This window comes from Sus scrofa, chromosome 1, assembly GCF_054392235.1.
Source record: "Sus scrofa isolate SSC_HxYL_T2T_F1_AM1 chromosome 1, Sscrofa_HxYL_maternal_Yorkshire_Landrace_v2.0, whole genome shotgun sequence".
In the NCBI taxonomy this organism is placed as follows: Eukaryota; Metazoa; Chordata; class Mammalia; order Artiodactyla; family Suidae; genus Sus; species Sus scrofa.
Window position 1 is genome coordinate 255,898,334 of NC_139383.1, and position 17,009 is coordinate 255,915,342.

Sequence of the window (17,009 nt, forward strand, 5' to 3'; positions counted from 1 at the left end):
GTATTAAGGTGAATATTTTTCTTAATTTTAGAAGAGGCATATATTATATATTTTGGGAACTTAGAAGAGGCAAGTGCTCCCTCTGCCTAGGAAAATCAGAAAGGCTTAATAAAACTAAGTATTTTTAAACTCATTCTGAAACATGAATTTGCCAAACAAAGTAAAGAGAGCAAGAGAACTGTGGGCATGGAGAGAAAAATGTGCATGTGTTAAATTGTAGCAGCAAGAGGGAGTTTAATAGATATGTGAAATGGTGAGCATTTAGTTTGGTTTGATAACAGGGTATATAAAAGGCACAAGGGATAAATTAAAATGTCTTAAAAGATAAATTTAAATTTGACTTTAAAGGGTCTTGCTCTTTATAAAATGAAATTTGAACTTCACCTTGAGATGATGAAGCTAGACCTTAAGGTTTTGAAAATTACAAAGCATTTGCTAGTGTATTTGTGAAAGATGTAGAAATATATGGATGAAATTGATTGATGTTATATCTTGATAATGAGATTGCTTTAATTTGACTTTTTTATTATTTATCTCTCTCTCATAATTAATTTCAAACTTGAAAGTACATCTTAATGTTCCTAAGATCTGTAGGCTTTGGTACAATACTTGGAATAGAGTTGATATTCAATAGCCATTTGAATAATAGGTCAATAATAACTGGAAAGGATGACTTTGGTCCTTTGTCATAGTTTAGTGGTTAGTTAGTTAATTTCTATAATATGCCAGGCACTTTGAATACAATAATAGGATGTCAATTTAATTGTCACAAAAGCCTCCAGAAATAAATATTATTTTTTCTACTCTGCATATGATCAAACTGAATATAAGAACAATTTGGTAAATTTCCTCTACATTTCACTGGTTATAATTTCAGGGGAAGAAATTCTCCCTAACTACAATATCACAAAACAATGCTACTCAACTATTTATTACTTACTTCAATGATAATATAAATGAAATAGCTATGAATTTTATAGATGCAATATATTGATGGGAACAAAAGAAAGAAGAGAGAGCAGCTAATATAGTGAATAACAAAATCAGTATTTCAGATTATCTTCACAAGCCAAAAAATGGAGCCAAAATCAACAGGATGAGAGTTAAGTGGGATTCGTGTGTGTAAATATACATATGTATGTAAATATGCATATATATATGTATATATGTGTGTGTTATATATTATTAACATATTATGTTCTATATGTATGTATATATACTACTAGTATATATATACAATATGTGTATATTATATATGTTATTTATGCCACATATATTACATATGCCAACTTGGTTCATCAAGCTATTTACATAAATTCAGTATTTAAAAAAAAAAACCTCTTCCCCACTAGAATGTGAGATGTTTATCTCTGAGTACCTAGCACTTAAGGTGCTCAAGAAACATTGGGTGAATCCAAGTACAGATGAAACTCATCTAGAGTCCTGTAGAACTCATGGAAAGATAACAAACATCATATAGATGCCACTACCCCTCTGCAGTTGCTAGATTATCAGGACCCCATACCTGTAATCAACATTAGCTTTCCAAATCAAAATTACTAATTATAGTTCCTATACGAGATTGAAATTTTACATCCAGCATTTAATTGAGTAGTAATAAATTCAATTAGCTACTGTAATTTCACAGTTCTTTCTGACCATGTACACTTCTCAGAAAGAAAATATAGTAGCTCAAGGAAATGGCATTTAGCCCCATCACTTGATACTCTTGTTGAATCATCAAACTATTTGGCGCTATAATCCTGCAGTTTTAAATCTTCAATATGATCTCATGTCTTTATGTTTACTAGTGAAGTAATTTCCGTGTATCTGAATAAACCCTTCCTATAAAGTTTCATTTTCCTTCTATAATTTTTTAACTTCTTATTTTACTTTTTGTTAACATAAAAATCTAAAAGTAATGCCTTTTGAAAAGAAACTATATGTTACCCAATCCTAGATATGTAATGCTGATATTTTTTTCTTCACCCTTTTATCCCAAGAATATATCTATCAATTCTATAAAAAGTCTCCTTTACTATTCTAATAACCATAGATCGAACAATAGCTGGAGAACTTTAGCTTTCATTATCTATGGAACATAGGGTCTGGACTGGGTGGCAGTTTCTTCCCTCTTCTTTGAGCCTTCCTTGACCCGAGGTAAAGGATGTGGTAGTGATGTAATGAAGCCACAGGTTGAAGCCACGTGGAAGCAAGGGGTGGCCTTATGGAGTAGCCTGGTCTATGACATTTTCCCTGTTTTATTTGAATCCCTATTGAATGCTGCCTTCTGAGGCTTGTGGAATATACTTGTTTTCTGATATAACTTTTAGTCTGAACAAAACATCTTGCTGCGCTGTCCAGTTCTAAAAGTCAGAGAATAACTTCACTGCAGTGCAATGTGTATAATCACACAGAATGGACACTGGATTCCAAATAAAAAAGTTGATCAAAGTCTCAGGTAGGCAAATGGGAAGTGTTTCACACGAGGGCAAGTATGTAATGGCATGGTATAGAACTTGTGTGTTGCTTATGTTTATTTGTCTTCACTTTGATATTTATAAAAGCATCTTGTTTGGAGTTCCCCAGTGGCTCAGTGGATCACGTATCTGGTGTTGTAACTCCTATAGCTCTGGTTACAGCGGTGTTTGATCCCTAGCCCCGACCTTTTGCATACTATGGGTATAGCCAAAAAAAAAAAAGCATCTAGTTCTACACTAGTTCTACACTCTTCACTGTCTCACAATAATACCTTCTCAAAAGACTCTCTGTGTAGTAACTGGGATGGTCATGACATGACTAGCATTTCAGAATTTAGGATTAAATTCTTCTGTAGGTGATATTGGCGCTTATTATTCAATGTGGGTTAAAATGTTAAAACAATTATTCTTGATAAAATTCTCAACAAAAAGCTTATTCTCAATAAAAAGTTTAAAGTATTTAAATGTATAGTTATCAGTTGAGACTCATAGTGTCATTGCAATTTTAATAATCCAAAAATTAAACAATGGGAATCAGCAGGTGGGTATTGATAGGTGTTTGTAACAACAGTTGTTAAGACGTTTAAACTATTTCAGGGAAGTAACCCAGAGACAGACATAAACTGAATATACTATTGTTAACATGCAACAAGTAAACTGTCAGTTATCTCTTTGGAAAGATGGGTTTATTTCAGGATCAGCAGAGAATTGCAATTTGTGGTCTGCAACCATGGCAAACCATAAACAAGTGGCTCCCTACACAGCAAGAAGAGAATGCTTTTATAGTGAGGAAAGGAAGCTGGGAGACCTGTAGTAAACATTTTGTGGATTTTCATTGGCTGATTCCTTGAGGGAAAGAAGAGGCATCTTTCTACTTCCTCTTGGGCTCTGCTATTATGTCAGGGTGTAGAGATCCTTCTGGTTTCCCAACTCTATTTAGCTGAAGTTTCTGTTTGTTAATTGTTTACACTATTAACCTAACAGATGTTTAATATTTTTTAAAGTGCCAGCTTTTCCTTATGAAAAAGAAAAAAGGCAAATAGGATACTTGAGGAAATTAGTGGGGCTGAGGACTTCAATGATGAAGGAGTCCTTGCCAAGGGCTCCTACATGATGAGGCCCAGTATTGCAGCTGCTGGATCTACCAGCCAGCAACTCTGTGTTGCTGAAGAATAGGAAAGCCGAGCAAAACCTAACTGCCAAACATCCCTTTCCTGCTAACTCAGCCTTATCTGAGTACATCCTGTACTAAGAGCAGCCATGATAACAGTGAATTTAATCAGTGGCATACAGCCCATTCTATAATCTGGATTCCATCAGTGATACCATTACTCTAAATCTGAGGCTTGGAGTTAAAAAAAAAAAAAAGAAAAATTAAAGATTCTAGTGTGGTAGAAAAACAAATTAGGCTGAGTAGCACACTGAGACTAATGTTTAGACAAAATATCCCCCTGAATGATCTTTAGCAATGTAACACATAACTAATCCTTTATTTCAATCTTATCAACATAGGTATCTATGTTTCTCTGTAAACCGCCAAGAAAAGAAATTGGTAACAATACTTGATACCTAACTATAATCCTTAGGTAGTTTAGAAAGGGCATTTTTTAAATTAAATCTTGCTATTGTTCTCCCATATTCGTATCAATTCATCATGTTCCTGTAATTTCTTTGATGATAAACTATTTATCTTATTCTCACTGGACTTAACATGAACACCAGCAGTGATCATATTGACGTCAAACTATGACCCAGCACTGTCTCCACAGGCAAGAGAGGCCCCCACCTTCTGTCCTGCTCCTTCCTCACATGAAGGAATGTAACAAAGGTGAACTAGTCATTACTTTCTAAAGGTGAAATTCCCGAAACTCAGTGTTCCTACATATAGAATTTATATTGTGATATTGACATTGTTAGAATAACTGCAAGTTTAACTTAAAAACAAACATTAATATTTATAGATATTATATCCTCCAGAGATTCTTACTATGCTCACACACAAACACATAGAATGAGAACTGCAGCATTTTCTTTTGATGTGTTGTCCCTATAACTTGTGCTCTGTAAGGGCGTGCTAGCAAAATATCAGAAATGACAGCTAAATGTTCTCAAAGTGTGAGTAATTTTTATAAATTATATAAATTATATAAGAAGACTTTTTCCATTGGCAAGGGCATGGCACTCACCCTATCTATCAATCATCTATTTCTTTCTATCACTTATCTCCCTAAAAACACATCTTAAAAAACAGAAAGATTGGAGTTCCCATTGTGACTTAGCAGTAACAAGCCTGACTAGTGTCCATGAGGACACGGGTTTGATCCCTGGCCTCACTCAGTGGGTTAAGGATCTGGCATTGCTGTGGCTGAGGAGTAGGCTGGCAGCTGTAGCTCCGATTGGACCCCTAGCCTGGGAACTTCCATATGCCGCAAGTGCGGCCCTTAAAATAAATGAATGAATAAATAAATAAATAAATAAATAAAATAGTGAAATGAAATCAAAGCAAATATATGGACATCTTAAACAGAATTAGGTGACAAAGTAATCCTCACAAACATAAAATATGGATAGACATGGTCAGTAATCCCCAAGCATCTGAAGAAACTGGGCACTATTATAACAATGAAAAAAGAAAGCAGGGAGGGGCCCTGATAAATTTGCAGCGCTCATCTCTAAAAGAAATCTTGTGCTGAGTGGGAGTCTGAGAACAACTGGGAGCACTGGAAAAAGTTCTTGTAAACTCCCAGTTATAAATAAAAAGAATAAGGAGAATCACTAAGGAGATTGTGGGGAATTCAAACAATGCTAAAACATTTTATCTGTCAAAGACCTTAGAATTATCAAAAAAAAATGTACTTTCAAATAATGAAATTCTCCTTGAAATAAATGATATCCCAAGAGATAAGCAACACATATCTGCAAAATGTGCCCATACCAAAAAAAATTATAACAGTAACTCTAAAGTTAAAATGAACTAAAAGAATTTTAGAAATGGTCTAAGTCTGAAAAATAGCCTACAGAGGAATTTGCCTAGGTCCTAAGGCAATGCTCCCTCCTTTAAAATTGCATTTTGTTATTGCTTGTCGGGAGCCATAAGGCTGCTCCAGTAAAGAAAACAAAGCCACAGTCGCATGAGGCTTGTCTGGTTAGCAGAGCTACAGACAAGCTGAAGAAAGAAGGATTGCAGATGTGTGAGGCTTGTCTGGTTAGCAGAGCTACAGACAAGCTGAAGGAAGAAGAAGGATTGCAGAGCAATTCCTTGAAAAACATTGGTTTCCTGGAAAATAAAAATGATATCCCCCCAAAAATATGTTAATCTATTTTTTCTGTGTTTATCCTTCTTTTTCTATCTTTGATTCACAGCTTTCTTACAGCTAAGGATTTGCCCTGGGTACGTAAAACACCTGAACCAAAACAGAGTGAAGTCATTTAAACAATGTTATGGAAAAAGCCTTTGTTTTGGAGTAACAATTTATGGCACCTATTTTGTAAGAGTATACAGGGGAAACTTATGATTTCAGTCCCTTCACATGAAATGAAGTTTGGGGCTGGGAAAAGTGTTGTATGGCCTACAAATCGCTATTTTTTACAATAGATATATTTTTTATTAAACCACAGTGTCACCTGTAACTTTCATCCCTTGTGGGGGCACTTGATAATTTTGGGGTATAATACTCCTTTCTATTGAAATTGGTGGTTTGGAGCTTATGTAAGTCAGGACAATAGGTTATATGCTTAGCTTGCTGGCGCCAAATAAACTGCAGCCTCAAGAATGTCATGAGCCTAAGGCTTTCATGCGTTTTTGTTAACTACATACACCTTTAGTTAAAGAATGTTAGGTATCATAGTTTATTACTTATTACAGCTTTGTTCTTAATATAGAATAGAATAGCTACTGTTATTGACCTTTTAAGAAAAATACAGTGTGAAACTTTGTAATCTTGAAGAAAAATCTAAAGTCGAAAGGAACATGTTTTAACTAACCTTTTTTTGTATCTCAGGTGGAGGGAACAGAAGGGGCTTTAAATCAAATGTTAGTGTCAAATCTTACACAAAACTTGATTGTGAAATGGTATAAAAGCTGATGCTTTTCATTTAATAAATTGGGTCATCTGCAGCATGCAGCTGAGGAGTTGGCTCCAATTCTTTCCGCGCCATTTGTAGCCCATCCTCTCCTTCGGCACTGCCTGGCTGCTGGGGCTGGACCCCGGCAATTGCTGTACTTTCCGAGATGTACCTCCTCTTTCTTGCCCTCACCCTTCACAACTGGTTCTTTTCCTGAGATTTACAACATTCCTCTTCTGCTCTGTTTGAATTTTGCTTTCAGCATATTTATCTCCAGGATATGAAACTAGAATAAAACAATTACAAATTTTTGTATATAAAACAGAAATGTGTTAGAAGATATAACAGACTTTGATTGGATGCTAACTTTATGAAAGAGAAGCATTTTTAAACAACCAGAGAATGTGGAATATGAACCAAGTATTAAATGTTATTAAACACTTTTATTAATAATTAAGATATGAAAAGGTACTATTGACTTTCAGACTGTCCTTCTTCAAGAGACAGATTGAAGAATTTAAAGAATGAAGTGCTTTGACTTATCTCAGCAGCCCTTCTGAGAATTTCCCCTCATCAAGCCCTTTTTCGTCTATTACTTTTTTCTTTAAATGAGAATAGAAAATTGCATCATTTGAACAGCTAATGTAATTCATCTTTTGAGACATACCTTAAAAGGATTCCTTAAACAGACACAGTAGCCAGCACCAAAACATTAAAGAAGAAAGTTCTTCTACATTATAAAATAGGGAAAATGGGAGCTTTCAGGAGGAAAGGAGAGGGTGGGAAGAGGAGTGAGAAAGAATGGAAACTGTGTCTTGCATGTGTAATTTCTTTGCCAGAAGGACTACTTTGGAACATCCACCTAGTTCCTTAGTACAGTTTAAGAAACTGACTAAATTCTACCATGTAACAGATTATCTGGAGAAAGCCAGTGAAAAGATTGGATGCTGGGTCAAGGCAGATGTAGGAATGTGAAAGAGTGAGGAAGCAAGTAGTCCTCCAACTGCCTTTGGAGTGACCGAGATGCACAAAACCTTTTTTGTGATTTTTAAAAAGCTTAGAACTCATTCTTTACTATCCTTGAAAACTGAGTACCCGGAGACAAATGAGAATTTGCCACCACCATCATCTAGGTTCATTTTCCTAATGTTTTCTAGGCCTAATTAAGTGTCAAGTCAGAGAAGAGGCCAGAAATTCAGCTCTTCCCTGATGGCAAACTCATCCCTCTCCTCCTCCTACCCTAAGGCTTCTCGGTTGGGCAGAAAGTTTCTGGCCAGCCTTCACTGAAGTCTGTTTACATCAAAGCCACAAAAAGCTGAGGAAATAGATTCCCAAGAACCCTCTTCTCTTTTGCCTTGGGCAAGAATAATTAACCAGTACACTGGTGGCCCCTATAGTGTCTCTTTCCCTGCCTTCATCACTCCTCTTTTATTGTCTAGAGAAATACCTTTGAACCCGAGTTTTCCAATATCTCTATTATACCTTTGTATTGAAATCTCATGCTTTGTATAAAAATAATGAAAAGTGATTTATGCCTGAGTACCCCCCAAAAAAGAAAAAGAAAATATAGGAAAAAATTAGATATATAATAAAATTATCTATATCATGAATATTATGAAATAAATTCTCAGTTGAGAACAGATAACATGTCACTATTAAGTTTTAATAAATCTACATGTACCATAATTCCTCAGAATATAACTGGAAACATGGAATTTAAGTGAAATTTAAACAAACTCTTAGTCATAATGTCATAAAGTTAGCAACTTTTTTGGCATTATATGTTGTGCATTTTAACAGAAAGAAATCCTCAAATTCTCAGTTCTTTTTTTTTTACAATTTATTTATTTATTTATTTTTATTTTTTCCACTGTGCAGCATGGGGACCAAGTTCACAAACATGTATACATTTGTTTTCCTCCCATTGTTCTGTTGTGATATAAGTGTCTAGACTTAGATCTCAATGCTACACAGCAGGATCTTATTGTAAATCCATTCCAAGAGCAATAGTTTGCATCCATTAACCCCAAGCTCCCGATCCCTCCCACTCCCTCCCTCTCCCCTCGGGCAGCCACAAGTCTATTCTCTAAGTCCATGATTTTCTTTTCTGTGGAAACGTTCATTTGTGCTGTATATTAGATAACAGGTATAAGTGATATCATATGGTATTTGTCTTTGTTTTTCTGACTTATTTCATTCAGTAGGAGAGTCTCTAGTTCCATCCATGTTGCTGCAAGTGGCATTATGTCATCCTTTTTTATGGCTGAGTAGTATTCCATTGTGTATATATACCACTTCTTCCCAATCCAATTATCTGTCAATGGACATTTGGTTTGTTTCCATGTGCAGGCTATTGTGAATGTGCTGCAATGAACATGCAGGTGCATGTGTCTTTTTTTTTTTTTTTTTTTGTCTTTTGGCCATTTCTTGGGCTGCTCCCATGGCATATGGAGGTTCCCAGGCTAGGTGTTGAATCTGAATTGTAGATGCCAGCCTACACCACAGCCACAGCAACGTGGGATCCGAGACATGTCTGCAACCTACACCACAGCTCATGGGAACAACTGATCCTTAACGCACTGAGCAAGGCCAGGGATCAAACCCACAACCTCATGGTTCCTAATCTGATTTTGTTAACAACTGTGCCACGACAGGAACTCCAAGCATGTGTCATTTTTAAGGAAACTTTTGTCTGGATATATGCCCAAGAGTGGGATTGCGGGGTCACATGGTAGTTCTATGTATAGATTTCTAAGGTATCTCCAAACTATTCTCCATAGTGGCTGTACCAGGTTACATTCCCACCAGCAATGCAGGAGGGTTCCCTTTTCTCCACAAACCCTCCAGCACTTGTCATTTGTGGACTTATTAATGATGGCCATTCTGACTGGTGTGAGGTGGTATCTCGTGGTAGTTTTGATTTGCATTTCTCTAATAATCAGGGATGTTGAGTATTTTTTCATGTGCTTGTTTACCATCTGTATATCTTCCTTGGAAAATAGTCTGTTCAGGTCTTTTGCCCATTTTTCCATTGATTGATTGGCTTTTTTGCTGTTCAGTTGTATAAGTTGCTTATATATTCTAGAGATTAAGCCCTTGTCAGTTGCACCCTTTGAAACTATTTTCTCCCATTCTGAAAGTTGTCTTTTTGTTTTCTTTTTGGTTTCCTTTGCTGTGCAAAAGCTTTTCAGTTTGATGAGGTCCCATGGGTTTATTTTTGCTCTAATTTCTATTGCTTTGGGAGACTGACCTGAGAAAATATTCATGATGTTGATGTCGGAGAGTGTTTTGCCTATGTTTTCTTCTAGGAGTTTGATGGTGTCCTGTCGTATGTTTAAGTCTTTCAGCCATTTTGAGTTTATTTTTGTGCATGGTGTGAGGGTGTGTTCTAGTTTCATTGCTTTGCATGCAGCTGTCCAGGTTTCCCAGCAATGCTTGCTGAATAGACTTTCTTTTCCCCATTTTATGTTCTTGCCTCCCTTGTCAAAGATTAATTGACCCTAGGTGTCAGGGTTTATTTCCGGATTCTCTATTCTGTTCCATTGGTCTGTCTGTCTGTTTTGGTACCAGTACCACACTGTTTTGATGACTGTGGCTTTGTAGTATTTCTTTAAGTCTGGGAGAGTTATGCCTCCTGCTTGGTTTTTGTTTCTCAGGATTGCTTTGGCGATTCTGGGTCTTTTGTGGTTCCATATAAATGTTTGGATTGTTTGTTCTAGTTCTGTGAAAAATGTCATGGGTAATTTGATACGGATTACACTGAAATTGTAGATTGCTTTGGGTGTATGGCCATTTTTACAATATTGATTTTCCCAAACCATGAACATGGAATATCTTTCCATTTCTTTACATCTTCTTTGATTTCTTTGATTAATGTTTTATAGTTCTCGGCGTATAAGTCCTTTACCTCCTTGGTTAGGTGTATTCCAAGGTATTTGATTTTTTGAGGTGCAATTTTAAAAGATATTGTATTTTTGTATTCCTTTTCTAATATTTCATTGTTAGTATACAGAAATGTGACTGATTGCTGAATGTTAATCTTATGTCTTGCTACTTTTCTGAATTTGTTGGTCAGTTCAAGTAGTTTTTGGGTTGAGTCCTTAGGGTTTTCTAGGTATAGTATCATGTCATCTGCATAGAGTGACAGTTTTATCTCTTCTCTTCCTATTTGGGGGCCTTTTATTTCTTTTGTTTGTCTAATTGCTGTGGCTAGGACTTCCAAAACTATATTGAATAGCAGTGGTGAGAGTGGGCATCCTTGTCTTGTTCCAGATTTGAGTGAGAAGGCTTTCAGTTTTTCTCCATTGAGTATTATATTTGCTGTGGGTTTGTCATAAATGGCTTTGATTATGTTCAGGAATGTTCCCTCTATACCCACTTTGGCAAGAGTATTATCATGAATGGATATTGGAGTTTGTCAAATGCTTCTTCTGAATCTATTGAGATGATCATATGATTTTTTATTTTTCTTTTGTTAATGTGGTATATGACGTTGATTGATTTACATATGTTGAACCATCCTTGTGAACCTGGGATGTAGTTGGATTTGGTTGGCTAAGATTTTGTTGAGAATTTTTGCATCTATATTCATCAAAGATATTGACAGATAGTTTTCCTTTTTGGTGGTATCTTTGTCTGGTTTTGGAATTAGGATGATGGTGGTGTCATAGAATGTCTATGGGAGTGTTCCTTCTTCTTCAACCTTTTGAAAAAGTTTAAGGAGGTTGGGCACCAGATCCTCTTTGTATGTTTGGTAGAATTCACCTGTGAAGCCATCTGGTCCGGGGCTTTTATTTGTAGGGAGTTTTTTTATGATATATTCAATTACATTTCTAATGATTGGTCTGTTCAGTTGGTCTATTCCTCCTTGATTCATTTTTGGCAGGCTATAAGATTCTAGAAAGTTGTCCATTTCTTCCAGATTGTCAAATTTGTTGGCATATAAATGTTCATAGTATTTATTCTCTAATGGATTTTTTGTATTTCTGCAGTATCCATTGTGATTTCTCCTTTTTCTTTTTTAATTTTGGTTATTTGGGTTCTTTCTCTCCTCTTCTTAGTGAGGCTAGGCAGGGATTTGTCAATTTTGTCTACCTTTTCAAAGAATCAGCCCTTGGTTTTATTAATTTTCTCTATTTTTTTTGAGTCTCTATTTTATTGATTTCCTCTTTGATCTTTATAATTTCCTCCTTCTGCTGACTTTAGGTCTTTTTTGTTCTTTTTCTAATTCATTTAAGTGGTGGGTTAAGTTGTCAATTTGAAATCTTTCTTCTTTTTTGAGGAAGGCCTGTATTGCCATGAATTTCCCTCTGAGCACTGCTTTTGCACCATCCCATAGATTTTGAGCAGCTGTGCCTTCATTATCATTTGTCTTGAGGTATTTTTTAATTTCCTTCTTGATTTCCTCATTGACCCATTCATTTTTTGGTAGCATGTTGTTTAGTCTCCCTGTAGTAGGCTTTTTCTCATTTCTTTTCCTGTAGTTGATTTCTAGTTTCATGCCATTGTGGTCAGAAAAGATACTTGAAATAATTTCTATGCTCCTAAATTTGTTGAGGTTAGCTTTGTTCCCCAGTATGTGATCAATTTTTGAGAATGTTTCATGTGCACTTGAGAAGAATGTGTATTCTGATTTTTTTGTGCGTAGTGTCCTGAGGATATCAATGAATTCTAACTTTTCTATTGTTTCCTTTAGGATCTCTGTTGCTTTATTGGTTTTCTGTCTAGTGGATCTGTCCACTGAAGTGAGTGGGGTATTAAAGTCTCCTACTATGACTGTATTCCCATCAATTTCTCCCTTTATGTCTATTAATATTTGTTGTATGTATCTGGGTGCTGCTATATATGGGGCATATATGTTGATGATAGTAATATCCTCTTTTTGATTGGATCCCTTAATCATTAAATAGTGTCTTTCATTTTCTTTCTTTGTGTTTTTGTTTTAAAGTCTATTTTGTCTGATATGAGTATTGCAACTCCTGCTTTCCTGTCATGTCCATTGGCATGAAATAGACTTTCCCACCCCCTCACTTTCAATCTATATGTGTCCTTTGTCCTAAGGTGAGTTTCTTGTAGGCAGCATGTTGAAGGTTTTTGCCTTTTTATCCACTCAGCCACTCTGTGTCTTTTGATTGGAGCAGTCAGTCTATTGACTTTTAAAGTGATAATTGATAGATGATTATTTATTGCCATTTTAAACCTTGTGTTCCACTTGATTCTACGATTCTCCATTCTTCTTCTTTTTTTTTTGGTTGGATGGTCTCCAATTATTTTCTGCTCGAGTGTTTTTCTTTTCATTTTTTTGGGAATGTAATGTTTGGTTTTGATTTGTGCTTGCCCTGTTTTTTAAGTATGTTAACCCTTCCTATTATTGTGTGTTCTAGCCTGACAGTCCTGTAGGTTCAAACACTTCATTACCATACTAAAATTAAGGAAAAAAATAAAAAAAGTTATTTATTTCCTTACTTCCCTTGACCACATTTTATGATTTTGATGCCTCTTTTTTTGTTTTCAATTTTATTTTGTTTGAAACATGTTCATGATTAGATCTGTATGCTGGCTTATTTGGGTGACTGCTCTCTGATTGTGGTTTCCTCCATCCTAGTTCTTCCTCTTTTTTTTTGCTTTTCTTTTTGGTTTAGAGAAGCGCTTTCAGTATTTCTTTTAGCCTGGGTTTTGTATTGCTGTATTCTTTTAGCTTTTGTTTGTTGGAAAAAAATTTTATTTCCCCTTCTATTTTAAATGATATTCTTGCTGGGTAGAGTATTCTAGGTTGCATATTTTTTCCTTTCAGCACTTTAAATATCTTTTGCCATTCCCTCCTGGCCTGTAGAGTTTCTGTAGAGAAATTAACTGATAACCTTATGGGGGTTCCCTTGTAGGTAACATTCTGCTTTTCTCTTGCTGCCTTTAGGATCCTCTCTTTATCATTAACTTTTGCCATTTTTATTAGTATGTGTCTTGTTGTGGGTCTATTTGGGTTCAACTTGTCTGGAACCCTCTGTGCTTCCTGTATCTTGAACTCAGTATCCTTTAGATTTGCGAAGTTTCCAGGGATAATTTCTTCAAATATATTTTCCATCCCCTTATCTTTTTCTACTCCTTCTGGAATTCCTATTATGCATAGATTGGCCTGCTTTATATTATCCCATAGGTCTCTTATATTGCTTTCATGTTTTTTCATTTGGTTTTCTGTCTGCTGTCCTGATTGGGTGATTTCCATTATTCTATCTTCCATATCACTGATTCGTTCTTCTGCATTATTCATTCTGGTTTTTACTGCCCTTAGTTCAGTTTGCATCTCTGCAAATGAATGTTCTAGTTTTTCTTGGCTCATCCTTATATTTTCTAGTTCCTTTCTGAGGGAGTCTGCATTACTGTTCATATCTTCTCTTAATTCCTTCAGTATTTTCACTATTTTCCTTTTGAACTCAAAGTCTGTCAGACTGCGGAAGTCTGTTTCATTGTTGGCTGCTTTAGGTGAGTTCTGTTGGTTTAACTGGGAGTGGTTTCTCAGCTTCTTCATCTTGCTTGTTATTTTCTTTTTCTTGGTGGAGGTGTACTCCCCGTGGCCAGGCAGGGTTTACCCTGGCACTGCTGTGGAATGTTTCCCGAGGGCTGGCAGTGCTGACCAGTCTTCTTTGAGTCAGCATGGCTTTTCCTGAGGGTAGGCAGGGCTAGCAGGGTCTCTATGAAGCAAAGGAGGACTTCCTGAGGGCAAGCTGGACTGGGAGGTCTGCACTGTGATGGAAGCAGATTTCGCGTGGCTGGGTAGAACTTCGAGTGCAGCACCTCCCAAGGGTGGGAGAGGCTAGCCAGGCCTCTGGGAGACAAAGGGGCATTTCCCAAGGGCAGCCAGAACTGGCAGGACTGCCCCACAATGGAAGCACATTTCCCATGGCCTGCTGGAGCTGCTGGAGCTTTTCTGGACTGTGGGCCTTTTCCAGAGGGCTGACAGTGCTGGGCAGCTGCTCCATGGCAGTGCAGCACCTCCTAAGGGTGGGAGTGGCTAGCTGGCCACTGGGAGAAAAAAGGGGCACTTCCTCAGGGCTGCTGGGACTGGCAGGTCTGCCCTGCAATGGAAGCAGATTTCGCATGGCTGGGTAGAACTTCCTCTATCGTTTCTGGGCTGCGGGACTTTCCAGGGAGCTGGTGGTCCTAGGAACTGCTCTGAGGGGTTTTAGCCCTCCAGAGGGTGGGCAGGGAAAGCCCCTGAGGTGGTCAGCTTCCCACAAGTGGTGAGGCCAGCCCTCCAGGATGGCAGGCAGCCTCAGGTCAAGTGCACCATGGGGTAGGGGGAGGGGGGATGCACTGGGAAGCACTGCTCTCTGCTAGCTGGTGGGCAAGTGCGCTCACTGTGACACAAGGAGTATGCTATGGTGGCCCACCCCTCCTCTTCTCCCCTCCCCAACACTGGTGCCTTGTCTCTCCTGCAGTTCCAGCTCTTCTCCCAGGTTCCCTCTATTGTGGCTTTCCACTCCCTGGCCCTTAGTGTATTGCTCCTTCCACCTGTGAGGCACCACTTCCTAATCCCTCAGGCTGTCTTTGCACTGCCCACCCCAGCCCATTCCCAAAATGACTAGCCTCCGGATCAAGGTCTTGGTGCCCAGCCCCTACCCAAGCATCTCAGTTTTTGGTGACTGTGCCAGTAGTTCAGGTGATCTGTTCGGCTCTCACTCTGCTTTTAAGGTCTCAGACCTACTGCCGCACTCTACTTGGTGTCTGGAGATCCCTCCTATTTGGTTGATCTTTCCATTGATTAGTTGACTTTCCAGGGTGTCAGATCCCTTTCTCCTCCATGGTTCCCTTTTGGTAGCACTTGTCCAGCCCCGATTCTCTTTCTCTCACTTTCCTCTTTTCTCTTGCTTTACCCAGTTATGTCATGAGATTCTTGCCATTATTGGAGTTTAAGTTCTTCTGCCAGCGATTAATTGCTGTTCTGTGTGAGTCGTTTAACCTGTAGATGTGCTTTTTGTTGTGTTTGTGGGAGAGGGTGAGTGCATCCCCCTACTCTTCCTCCATCTTGCCTTCAGCCCCAAATTCTCAGTTCTAAGTATGTTATCCTTACTATGAAAATAAATAAACAATGAAAGGGAACAGAGTACGTCATCCCAAAATATGTCTTTTTGGTATAAGGATCATCTGGGCCTATTTTTAAGAAACTGCAGTCACAGGAGAAGTTCTGAAAACTAGGTAAAACTTACCCTCTTTTTTTATAAGGGAAATTTACACTTATAAGAGAAATCTGCATTTGTAAGAGTGACTCTTCCTTATTAGAAAGAGGAAAGTGACTTAAATCTGCTTAACAACCAAGTATCCTTGTTTACTGTACTTTTCCTGATAACCCCTTGTAGCTTGCTCCCACCCCACCCCTCCAACATCTTTTTTTGTCTTCAGCTAGAGATAGTGCTTCAAGGTGATGGCTTGGACCAGTTCAAGGAGTTACTCAGTTTTCCTGAGTATCTCTCATGTATACAGGAGGTATGCATATTATTAAACTTTTGTTTTTCTCCTGTTAATCTGTCTTTTATTAGAAAAAGCTCTCAGTCAAGAACCTGGAAGGGTAGAATAAACATTTTTTTCCCCTTCTTTATAAGTTTGAAGACTGGGATTGGTGATAGAAGGTGGGAGGAATGTTACTTCCTAAGTAGACATGAGAGAAAGCAGATAATAAGTAATTTGGTAGCAGAAAATTTATTCTTCTCAATACAAAAGTACAGCAGACAATTCACTGGAGGGGCAAACAACAGTCCACTTCCCAGGAAGTTCTAAAGGTATCTTTGAATTGAAGCCCGCTGACCTTCATGATAACGACACTGTACTGTCAAAGAAAAGAGAAAGCATAAATTAATCTCTAAAACACTTTCTTCCAAGTGCTAAAATTAAAGATTTAGGTAACAGGGATATAAAGGAATAAAATTCATTACCTGGAAATCCGGTTGTATGAAATATCTAATTTCTCAATAAATTCACTTAAATGAAGATTCTCTGCTTATGTAAAAACATTAAGGTATACAAAATTCTTCCCCCTCCTTTCCACACATGTATTTGAAACCTGACTCTAATATCTCTAACTGTGGGACTTTAAGAAAACATATAATCTCTCGGAGCCTCGTTTTCTTATTTCTTTATCAGGAATATCCTTGTCCTCCTTTCAATACAAGGTTTCTTAAGCTATGCAATATGAAATATGTTTGCAATATTGCTTTAACGTTTATCTTTTTCATCCTGTTATTTTAAACATATTTGAGAATATGTGAGACCTGTTTTTATCCCTAGAAAAATCCTCTCCCTCAAGAGAATTTTCTCAAGCATACATTTTAATTTACCTGAAAGATATAAACGTGTCTCTTTTTTTAAGAGTAAGTTATTTCATAGCGCATACAAGCACATGAATACAAGATAGCAAACTATACATGACATTAACAAAATAGCCAAAACAACATCCTTACTTTAAAAAAAACA

At 37.2% G+C, this 17,009-nt stretch overlaps 1 long non-coding RNA gene across 1 annotated transcript in view; it reads left to right on the top strand.

Annotated features, from left to right (window-relative positions):
- LOC146407119 (uncharacterized) overlaps positions 1–17,009 on the top strand; it is a 352,528-nt gene that overhangs the window by 329,964 nt on the left and 5,555 nt on the right. The window lies entirely within an intron of this gene.